The 12,337-nt window shown below is 38.4% G+C and overlaps 1 long non-coding RNA gene across 1 annotated transcript; it reads left to right on the forward strand.

Annotated features, from left to right (window-relative positions):
* The first annotated feature begins 5,953 nt into the window (after positions 1-5,953).
* Positions 5,954-10,517, forward strand: LOC140144887 (uncharacterized). Its single transcript, XR_011857951.1, has 2 exons — positions 5,954-7,079; positions 9,082-10,517. It is a non-coding gene; the product is annotated as an uncharacterized lncRNA (long non-coding RNA).
* Positions 10,518-12,337: the final 1,820 nt, after the last annotated feature.

Consider the following 12,337-nt stretch of genomic DNA (forward strand, 5'->3'; position numbering starts at 1 on the left):
CTGCAGGTAGGCACAATGCGTGTGTCCGCGTCGGTACTTCGTACTTCAGAGTAGACTGACTGTATGCAGTCAATGCTTCAAATTTCGCATAACCTATCCTATTTATTTACAAGTACAATAATATCTTTTTATAATCAAGTTTTCCATCAAATCATTTGATTACATTCCAGAGTATTGTAACATTAGGCTAATCCTTTGGGCTATTCCAGTTCAAATCCACAGGGTCAGAATTTCGTTTCACAGTGTGAGCATCAATATTGATTCTTGCAGAATAAATTTGCGGGAATCATTTGATTCTTGCAAATCAACTGCTGTGTAAACTACAAAAGTTGCAAGAATCAAGTTTGATTAATGAAATCTCTTCACAAGAATCTTTGCGAGAATCGATTATCAGATTCTTGGCGAAATTCTGAACTGGAATCCATACACCCCCTGTATAGACAAGACCTTAATCTCCCACACAGGGAGTATGAATTTTGAACGGGGTTACCTGAATGGGTGACTCCATTTGATATCTACACACTTTGTGGGGGGGGGGGGATTAAAGTCATATCTTCATAGGGGTGTATGGATTTTAACTCGAATAGCCCATTTGAAATCCACACCACCATGAACAAAGGCTTAGGAATTCCACAACCAATTTCAACAGTTCCAACATCCATAAAAGTGGAAAGGGTGGGGAAGATTTTGTAATTCCAACAAAAATTTTTGTTGTTTTTTAACTTAAACAATTTTCAACCAGATTGAACATATGGCATAATTCTGGTATAAACCCTAGCCCTAAAATACAGGGTACACAGGGTAAACCAGAATTGTATCTAAAACACATGGTGTGCAGGGTAAACCAGAATTGTATCAAACATACAATGATGGAATCTTCCACGTGGGTTGGGTAGATTTTAAATGGAATAACCCATTTTATCTGATGCTGTTGAAAATGTCAGGTTTGGAAATGGTTGGTTTGGTTCAGTGTATGGTAATTATGTCAGTGCATGTACTGTACGTTTCTTTATTTTTCATTCCAACTATATATATTTTATTCAGATTATAGTTGTGCGTGCATTTTCCTCAAATAAGGAGTAGCAGGTTTAGTTGACTAAAAGTATGTTAATAATGGAGGATATTCAGAATTAAAGCACACCTTGAAATAACCGCAAGTAATCTTCATAAAAGTGTAGTTTAGAATAGCAAATTAATCCTAAAGAGCACTACCATCCACCTCTAAAATCTGTTCTGATTGGTTTAGAAGGAGAGCTATATCATGTTTGGAGCCAATCAGAGACAGGGTAAGAATAGTAATTATGGATAAAGATATCTACAAGTTCTATTTTGATTGGTTAGTTTTATGATTGTATCATGTAATTAACCAATCACAGGCATTGTAAAAAAAGCAGCAGTGCCCTTCTGGTAAAGTTGCTTACACTCATATGGACACTCGGTGAAAAACTTAACTGCTCTTGAATGTTGCTTTGAATTTGAAAAAAAAATGTCAAATTATGTTTTGAATGTATACAATGCACAAAAAGGAAGTCCATACTTTGGGTGGTCATAATTGTTAACATGATTGATTTGAAAGAATATTGAATATGATATGAATATGTAAAGAATCTTGTTAGCTGCAGTTAGACATATAAACCTCGCTTGTGTGAAAAGCATTCCATATCTTACAGTCGGTATCAGTCAGTATAAATAAATAAATAAATAAATAAAGTAATTTATAAAGCGCATTATGCCAGGCCTCAATGCGCTGAACAGAGAACTAAACTTACTAATACATTATGCAAAAACTACAAACGACATATTCTAATAGGCATAATACAACCAATACAAATAATTATAGTAAACACATTTAAAAACATTATAAAGCAATTACACTTGAATAGAGAAACAGTATAGCATATCATATAATGAACAAAAGCATGATAATCATAAACAACACACTAAAATCCAAATCACTACTCGAATCCCCAGGAAATTTGAAACCCACAGAAAACACCCCGACAGGCCAAGGTAGACAACCGTTGACCAGCACATGACAAACAATCGTCCACCCGAGCCAGCCAAAATTTTGTCCCCGAGCAAAACACGCCAGAGACTCAAGTAGTGATCCAGGTCCCAATGTGAAGACATAATAAATCAAAACAGCAATTTCACAATATACAAATTAAATATCAATAACAAATTTACATCGATACATATATATAATTGAAACATTTGATTTAAAAGCGTGAATTTGGCCCGCAGAATCAAAACGCGAAAATAACAAACCCGACCAAGCGGGGGCCCTGCTGGAGAGGAGAGGTTGCCAGCACTTCACTCTCAGCGGCTTCATCAGCAAGTCGCTCAATCAAATGCAGCAGGGCCATAAACAAAGCAGAAATAACACGCAGAAATGATAACCCTGGAGAGGAGAGGTTACCAGCACATCACTCTCAGCGAGATGGTCAGCATCTCGCTCCTGTGAGATGGAAAAATAGGCAGGGTTGAAAACAAATATTAATTAAACATTAAAAAGATGTGTCTTCAGACGACTCTTGAAGGACGACACCGTAATAGAAGAGCGAACTTGAAGCGGTAGATTGTTCCAGAGTGAAGGAGCTGCATACACAAATGCACGCCACCATAGAATTTGGTTGATGGTCGACTTGTGACAGTCAGAGATAACTTGTTTGATGAACGAAGATTGCGAACTGGTTTGTAGTAAGTGACGATATCGGAGATGTATTGAGGGGCGAGTTGATTGAGAGCCTTGTATGTCATGAGCAAGATCTTGTAAGCTGCACGCTTTCTTGATGGGAAGCCAATGAAGCGATTGTAAGACTGGGGTAATGTGCTGAGATCGAGGAATGCGAGCGACTAACCGGGCTGCTGTGTTCTGGATCAGCTGAAGTTTTGTGATGTAGGCATCAGGAAGACCATAGACTAAGGCGTTGCAGGAGTCCAGCCGAGAGGTGACAAAAGCGTGAACTAATTTGGCAGCAGTTTCGTCGTCGATGAAATGACGTATTTGCCCTATTTTCCGTATGGCCGCCATAGCAGACCTGCAGATACTGTCAATATGATCCTTCATGCAGAGGTTGGAGTCGAATATGGCGCCAAGATTCCGTGCACAAGATGAAGGGGAGATGACGGAATCGCCTATGACTAAAAACGGTGAAGGCATGTTGACGGTGGTGAACCGAGAACAGATATAAAGAAGCTCTGTTTTGGCGTCGTTTAACACCAGCCTATTCTCAACGGCCCACCGCTTCACTTCAGCGATACATTTCTCAAGAACACGGATAGCATGTTCGCGATCTTCTGGTTTAAATGTAATGTAAAGTTGAGTATCATCAGCGTATGCTACTGTTGAAATGCCATAGGAAGTAATGATATCTTGGAGAGGAGCACTGTAAAGGATAAACATTAAAGGACCGCAACTGATCCTTGGGAACTCCACAATCTAAGGTAACTTTCTTTGAGATGCAGCCATTCACGGCAACAGATTGGGTTCTACACTCAAGATAAGACTTTATCCACGCCAGTGCGGTGCCATTGATGCCATATCTTGTTGCAAAACGCTGAAGTAGAAGCTGATGATCAATAGTATCAAATGCGCAGGAGAAATCTAGCAACACCAAGAATGCTTCCTTACCCTTATCGAGTGCACACAGGATGTCATTTTGTACACGCACCAATGCAGTTTCCGTGCCATGATTTTGACGATAGGCTGATTGCATGGTGGCAATGAGATTGTGTTCACGGAGATAAACCTGTAATTGGCTGATGACGATGCGTTCGATCAGTTTACCGAGGAACTTCAAATTAGAGATCGGACGATAGTTGCTAAGATCATCACGATCCAATTTAGCCTTCTTAAGAAGAGGAGACACAACAGCGTGCTTAAGGGTAGCTGGAAAATAACCAGATGCCAGCGCATGACTGACCACTGCAGTCACCATCGGTAGAAGTCCAGGATGCTTTCCTTGAAAATACAAGACGGTAATGGATCAAGTAGACATGATGTAATGTGAGACTGCTTGATCACGTCTAACACTTCATCTTCAGAAACAGGTTGGAAAGTCTCAAATGAAGTGCAACAAGTAGTATCTGGTGTAGGAGCAGACGAAGTCGTATGCGAGCAATTCAGACGATGGCGAAGAGTGCTGATCTTAGTGTGGAAGTAATCAGCGAACTGATCAGCAAGATCATTCGAGGAATCATGAGTTGGCAACACGGTATCGACCTTCGGCTTCACGAGCTTGTCAACAACCCGAAACAAATCACGTTGATCAGCATCAGCAAGTTCTTTGCGATGATAAGATGTTTTAGCATCATCGAGGAGTTGTTTATACGATGAACACTGATCAGCATAGAGTTCTTTATGGACAGATAGTCCAGATTTCTTGAACTGCCTCTCACGCTTTGCGTCTCTCCTGCTTTGCTGCTCAAGAGCGCCACTGTACCATGGTGCATGCGGATCGAAGAATAACACTACGTTCAAGCTCAGGAGCATGATGGTCGAGTAGATCACGCAAGATAGAGTCATACTTCTCAGCGTATGAATCGACGCTAACTAATGATTGACAGTCTGAAGATGCCAAAGGAGATGCACGAATATCAGACCGAAATTGATCGATATCAATGCTACGGAGTTTGCGACTTGAACGAACTTTCTGGAGGGAGGCGGTCGGTGAGGTTGATCTGACATTTCACTCCAAAATGATCAGATGGTAGGTGGTCGTGAACAGAGATGGATGAAACTAGGTCATCTGTTTTGCGACAGATCAGCAGATCTAGGGTGTGTCCACCGATGTGAGTTGGATAAAGTACGTGTTGTTGAAGATCGTGGGTCTGCAGAATGTCTTGGAAACTAGATGCTAGGCGATCATTAGCATCATCAACATGTACATTAAAATCACCTGTAATTAGCAGGCGAGTAGACACAAGTTGAAGTGCTGTAAGCAGTGATGAAAATTCTTCCAGAAACATTGCATTAGTGAGTTTGTTCTTTTTGTTTGGATGGGGCCGATATATCACAATTAGACAAAGCGATGTAGAGCCCGATGAAACATTCAACTCCATACGTTCAAAAGAAGCAAATTCTGTGATGTCATTAATTTTAACTTGAAAACCTTGCCTGACGAGAACGGCAACACCACCCGCTCTACTAAGACGAGGCGAGTGATGGAGGTCATAATTGGGAAGGGTGTTCTTGATGTCAGCAAGGGCACGACTATCTCGTTCATCCCCAGTTAGCCATGATTCTGTTACAGCTAAGATATCCAAGTTATTAGAAATAACAAAGTCACACAATGAAGTAGACTTGGTTTTTGCATTCACTGAACGTGCATTCCACACGGCAAATCGAACTCGAGCATTATGGGACTGACCTCGATCTATTTTCACATTGATGAGATTGTTCGTGTTAACTCCCGACTGACCAGTAGCCAGTGCATTGCATTTTGGGATACTGTTAGTGTTATAGACAGTCATTATTTGACGCTTTTTGTGACGTCCACCACGACATCCTCTTGGTTTGAGAAGAGGAGTGCTCGTCCATGATGGCGTGTTCAACACAGAATAATGGTTGTTGATCACACTTGATTTACTTAGAAAAGCAAGTGATCGATACAGAAGAGGTCTCATTATATACGTAGATAATACAGTTCACTAAGTTCTTATATGTAATGTAAACATACGTATTAAAACACGGGTTACGTGAAAGTACACTATACTGTAGATCCATATAGACATATCATCATGTACACGAAGATAAAACAATGATAACTCATTAGAATCCAAGATGAAGAAAGTCCGTAGCAAACAAAGTTCATTAAAAGAGTTACAAAGTACTTACAATTATACTAGTTGAAAAACAAAAGTTCAAAATCAGCGAATTAAGTACAAAATAAACAGAATTTACGAGAGCGATTTTCAACGTGCTGCAGATCGAGGTCAGCGCTTATATCAGTCAGTATTCGAATTAAGCGCTTATATGCGCTTGTCCAAAAATCACAGCAGACAAGCGCATTGAACTACGCACTTAACCGGTGAACAAGCACAAAAATTTCAAAAATCACAGCGGACAAGCGCATTGAAATATTAAAATCTGGAATATTTTGAATTCTTTTTACACAAACAAGATACCAGAATGCAGCTAACAACATTCTCCACATGTTCATATAAATGCCAATATTCTTAATAAAGCACACGATGTATATTCACACATAGCAGCTAATGTAGATATAAAAATTTGTTGTTGCTAGTGATGTTATGTCACAGGTGTAGATGACGTCATACAAGAAGATGTTGGGATGCCCTCTAATTCCGTAGAGGTTGAAGAACATTTACTTGTTTGATATCATCTATCTACACCTGTGACTTCATACAATGTAGAAGCTATCTCATTATCAAGAACAACAACAAATCTTCAGAGCAAGAACCGTTGGCTGAAGATACCGGTTGAACCGGTAAAAGCGCTCTGGTGAATGTAAATTGGAAGTTTTTTAATAAATCATATTAAGAATTATGACCGCTCAATGAAGTGTGGACTGTCTTTTTGTGCAGTGTTTCTATATATTGTATGTCTTCAAAAGATTGTGTCCAAATCATTTTGATGTGATTGTATGGCTGTAAACATTATGCACTGTATTGGGCTATTCCATTTAAAATCCACACTACCCCTGTGGAAGATTTTGGAAATATCTTCCACAGGGGGAGTATGTTTATCAAATGTAATTAGTCAGGGTTAATTATTTTGAAACCCATACTCCTCCTGTATAATGGTTTTTGCCTAGATAGCTTCCACAACTGGAGTGAGTATTTCAAATGGAAGTTACCCAACTTTCTATTCTATTTGAAACTCAAACTCCCTCTGTGGAAGATATTTCCAAAATCTTCCACAGGGGTAGTGTGGATTTTAAATGGAATAGCCCACTGTTGAAAATCTGTGATCCAGATCAAAATACTGTACTGACTCGAGTATACATGTAGTCCCATCCCGTTTTTAGGGTGAACATTTTTCAAAATTGGGGATGGGAATATACTCGAATTTAAAAAAAAAGTCAACCATGAATGATCCTAGCAGTTAGCTTTAGGTCCAGGGACACTCTCCAAAACCGTAATTTTTTTTTTTTTTTTTAATTTCTGAAATTTTTCGAAAATTTGGGGGTTTGACTTTACTCGAAGGTGGGACTATAGATGAGGTGACATGTGTTTACATTTGATACGCCCTCTGTTGGTCTGTGATCAAAACTGTCAGGCACAAAACACTATAGCTTACATGGAAGAAGTTGATTTTTATTCATTAACTTTGGTTTCAAAGCAAATAATACAAAAAATGGTATCAATCTTGTTTATAAATGCATCAAGCTATATACATAATATCACACAAAACTTCAAAGGTTTTTAAAAGTTGAGTTTTAAAGAGATTTATGTGGTCTGTCATAGACACTTCTGTGTTATTTTGCCTGCTTTGAAAATGGCTGTTTCATTTGAAATCCAGACATCCCCTCACTGTTGGCAGGGCACCCTTTTAAAGGGTGCCACTTGAAATTTGGAAAATCCTTAAAAGGGTGGGGGTTTAAACTTTGTTGGTAAAAAGGGTGGATTGATATAAAGGTTGGGAGTAAAATAAAAAGGGTGGGAGTGCCAGCTTACAATATATTTTCATTGAATGATAAAATCATCCTAGTTTTCAAGAATAAGTGCCAAACCATAAGAATAAGTGCCAAACCACTGCCAGCAAACCATTACCATATCGCAAGATAAAATTCCATTTGATGCATGTTTACATCCACTAGGCTATCGTGTGATGATAGGGGCAGAATTCGAGCGTACTTGATTTACTTCAACCAAATTGCCTGTGACTTCATCAATGTATACAAATAGGGGAAAAAGCAAAAAGTGGTGGGGTCAGGAATTTTCAGTGTAAAGGGTGCCTCAGTATAAAGCGTGGGGGTCAGGAATTTTCAATATAAAGGGTGCCTCAATAAAAAGGGTGGGGGTAAAATAAAAAGGGTGGGGGTCAAACCCCACTGCCAAGTATGTCCTGTGGAAAACTTGATCTTCCATGCACACAGTGAGTGCAGCCAAGTTAGCTCAATCGATAAGGCGTTTGACTATGGTGCGAGAGGTTACAGGCCTGGGGGCACTTCAATTTGAAATGGATATAGGTGTAGGGCTGGCACTTTCGCACTAAGGGGCATTCGGTGAGAGCAAAATGTAAAAAATATGGGGTCATTGGGTGAGAGCATGATTTTGGCATTCGGTGAGAGCAAAATGTAAAAAATATGGGGTCATTGGGTGAGAACATGACCTTTTTTGAAATGGAATCTTTGGGTGAGAACCGAAAAAGCGCCACAGAAACCTCGAAAATCGAATTTTTAGTTCTAAATGGCTTTAAATTTCATTGTTTTTTCAAAATAAGTAACAAAATCAGTGATAAATGAAAGTTGCTGCTCAAATTGAACTTCTAAGGGTCTTTGGGTGACAGATCAAATGGAAAAATAGGGGTCTTCGGGTGACAGAGCCGGGACAGAGCATGTGTTCGTAAAAAATATGGGGTCTTTGGGTGACAGCGATGCTGAAAAAGGGGTCTTAACAGCCCTACATACGCGTCACCTCCAAAGTTGAAGTGCCCCCCCCCCCCCGGGGTTACAGGTTCGAACCCTGGTGGTGCCTATAGTAAGCTCTTGTGTAAAAAAATTGAGTTAATTGAAATTCCTCTGGACAAGGAACTTGCTGCTAATTGTCGTGTTGTAACCCATACGAAACAGCTGCAACAGTCCTGATTGGTTACTTTTATGATTGTATCAATAGTGGTCAGCGACAAAGTGTGCTGAGGCTTGTGGATCAATGTCTAGGCATTGTGCCTGTGTGTAGCGCACTATAAATCACTGCGCTTTTTTTCTTAGATGTCAAAACCAGTCGCCCACTTGGGTAGCCCCATTTGAAATGCTCACTCATGTGTGCAAGATAAAGGCCATGTCTTCCATAGGGGGTGTATGTACTTAATACTCCATTATGCAGAATATGCATGAGACCAGGTTGCTTTGTTTTTAAAGTGGATTGAACTTTTAGGTATTATAATGCTTATAGACAGGGATTCTCTGCTACACTCTCTTTAGTTAGCCACAGGTAAAATAAATTGGTGATAATAATAAGGGATTTGAACCTGATACTTTAACTAGTTAAACACTACTGCAGTCCGTATGCCTTCCTCGAGACAGTAAAGTAAAAATGGTGTGATGTTCTCAACAATTGCTCATTTTTTACAGGAATCTGTTATGCTAGTTGGGATTCTGTGGGTCATTAAAATGTATACTTTTATATTAATATCATCATTAGGTTATAATAAAAAACTATCTAAATTAATGCTTCGAGGAAGGCATACGGACTATAATTATGTATTATAAATAGTCTGAATCCTGAAGTGTTAAATTTCTGTGTTTCCTGTACTAACTACTAATATAAATACTCTTGGTGAGTCAGTGATGCACATTCATTGGACACAACTAATTGTTTGCTGAAAGCGCTAGTGTACACACACACACACACACTTTTAGCCCCCTGAGCACTACCTGCCGATCTAACATTGCCTCTGATTAGTCAATTGCATGATATCTTCATTTTAATCACCGATCAGATGGAGCTTTGCAAAAAATTCACCCCAATTTTTTGGCATGGTGAAATTATTCTAACAATGTTGCTGATTGGTCCAATTGATAATGAAACCTTCTTTTTGGCTAATCGGCAGGTAGTTCTCATGGGGTTAAAGATGCCTCCCAAATGTGGGCTATAAGCAGCCCCCAATATGTTGACGTCAACGACTCGTCGAGAGTAAAAATAAACAATGTGAATGTTTTAAGTAGATATGTTTTACTTAATTTCTAAGTGTAAATTTCATTTCTTGCAATATAATGCTAGCCTCTTTAAAATCAAAAATATAATGTTGATACTACTGCAGTAGTGAAGTAAATTGTCTAAATCTTCAAAGTTATGTGCCATGTGATGAGCTTAAATGCAGAAATGATAAACAATTACGCAGATTGGGCCATTCCATTTAAAATCCACACTACCCCTGTAAAAGATTCTGCCACAGGGGGAGTATGTTTTTCAAATATAATTGTTCAGAGTTAATCATTTTGAAACCCATTCTCCCCCTGTATTATGGCTTTACTTTATATCTTCCACAGGTGGAGTTAGTATTTCAAATGGAAGTTTGTCTATCAAACTCAAAATTTATACTCCCTCTGTGGAAGACTTTAGCTTAAATCTTCCACAGGGGTAGTGGGGATTTTAAATGGAATAGCCCATTGGCTGATCAGCAATTACGACAACAAGACCATTAGCTGATGGTTAGCATTAGCTGATGGTTAACATGGATGAGCGGAGAAACTTCTACACACTCTAAGGTGTACTTGTTACTCGGAACAATTGTGAAGTTTACTTTAGTATGTTGAATTCTTCTGTAATTTAATTGAGAATTATGTGTAATTAAATGTCGCATACTTTTATGAAAAGTAAAAGTCTAATTATGTTAATATATAGTTATAATGTTGATTATTTTTTGCACGTAAGAATACAAAGCAAAATGTAGAGGGAAATTAAGAATTATGGGAAAATGCAGATATATGTCATATGTGACTCCTCGCCACAACTGAGCCCGGATGTCGCCAATCATCATTTTTGAGATATTCAACCAAAATATTCTGCTTGAAATTAGCTTTAAAATGATGTATATCATGTCTATAGGACTTGACATTTAAGTAGTGAAAAGTCAATAAAACAGTCAATAAATCCTTTCTTTCCTATTGTTTATTGTTAAGTTCGATGGAGCATATCTCAATAGTGGCACTGGCGACATTCGGGCTCAGTTGTGGCGAGGAGTCACATATTATATTAAATCATTCAAGGGATAATCAATAATCTATACAAAATATTTTGCCTCTGCTCCAGCAACATTAACAAATGTTATGCTTTTTCATAAAATGCCTAAATCTAAATTTTGATAAATTTTAGTACTGTTCTTGTTTGGCAAATTATCCCTTGAACATTTCAGAATTTATATGCATCATAAAACATTCCTTATATTCATCCTACCAGTAGTTTTTCATTATAAAAAATGTGTTGATCTCAATATGGGAACATTAGGCCTAAAAAAAAATTGTTTGATTGGCGTAACATATAAAAGTTTAGGTAGGTAGTTATAGGTAGGGATTTTTTAAAATTGTTTTTAGTATATTCAGGGACATTCTCTGTGATAAAAAGTTACCAATGCAATTTGTAAAGCTGTAAATTGCATTTAGTAAAGGACTTGGATCTTTTTTCTTCTTTTTTTTAAATTAAATTTTTTGTTTACTTTTTTACTTTTTTTTTTTATTTATTTTTTGGCCCCCCAAAAAAGTCTGGGTCGGGCCTTATTTTAGGGTTGGTCGGGTTACGCCAATCAAACAATTTTTTAGGCCTTTAATATGGAAATACAACCTACACCTTGAGGACAATTTTGGAATTCCAACGACATTCAACAGTTTTTAATTTTAGATCCAACCATTTTCATGCATAAAAAGTGGAAAAGGTGTGGAAGATTTTGAAATTCGAAGGAAAATTATTCAACTGGATTTTGTACATTTTGCAACTGGAATTAAACATATTTTCAGCTGGATTTGAGTGAACTGGAATTGAGACGGTAAAATATAGCCCTACTATATGGGCCTTTTAAGCACACTATATCCGAGAACCGCTAAAACCTAGTAACCGCTCTACCCGAAAAAAGGGGAATTAGCAGTCACTGGGTTTAGCAGCTCTCTGAATATATAATATAGCATGGTTTGGATCAACACAGTCAGAAGGCCCTATACTAGTAGGGCTAGCAAAATCATCCACATGGTGTGTGTGAATGTTAAAGGAATAACTCATTAATGCAATTTCCTCCTATGTAGATTTCCTGATTGTTTTTTTTTTATTACATTTGTTCGGGTTTTGACAACCCTGGGTAACCCAAGAAGGCCTCTATTGAAGCTTATTTCCATTGGGGTCCATTTGAACATCGGGACGGGTTGGGAACAGCCAGGGGTTAACACCCTACTCTTTTCGAAACTGGCTGCAAAATACATGTACAGGTATGGCTCTCTGCACATGGGACCGACGGCTTAACGTCCCCTCCGAAGGATTGAGTACTTTCATGATTCATTTACCCAATTCTAAATGAACCATGGGAGAGCGGAAGTCTGAATTTAATCTACAGAAGTTGCCAATTAATTTCAGACTTTTTTTTTCCAAGTCAATGTCCCAGCAAATTGCCACCACCGGGAATTGAACCCGGGACCTCATGCACTGAAGGCAAGTACCCTAA

The sequence above is a fragment of the Amphiura filiformis genome, unplaced genomic scaffold (assembly GCF_039555335.1).
Source record: "Amphiura filiformis unplaced genomic scaffold, Afil_fr2py scaffold_93, whole genome shotgun sequence".
Classification (NCBI taxonomy): domain Eukaryota; kingdom Metazoa; phylum Echinodermata; class Ophiuroidea; order Amphilepidida; family Amphiuridae; genus Amphiura; species Amphiura filiformis.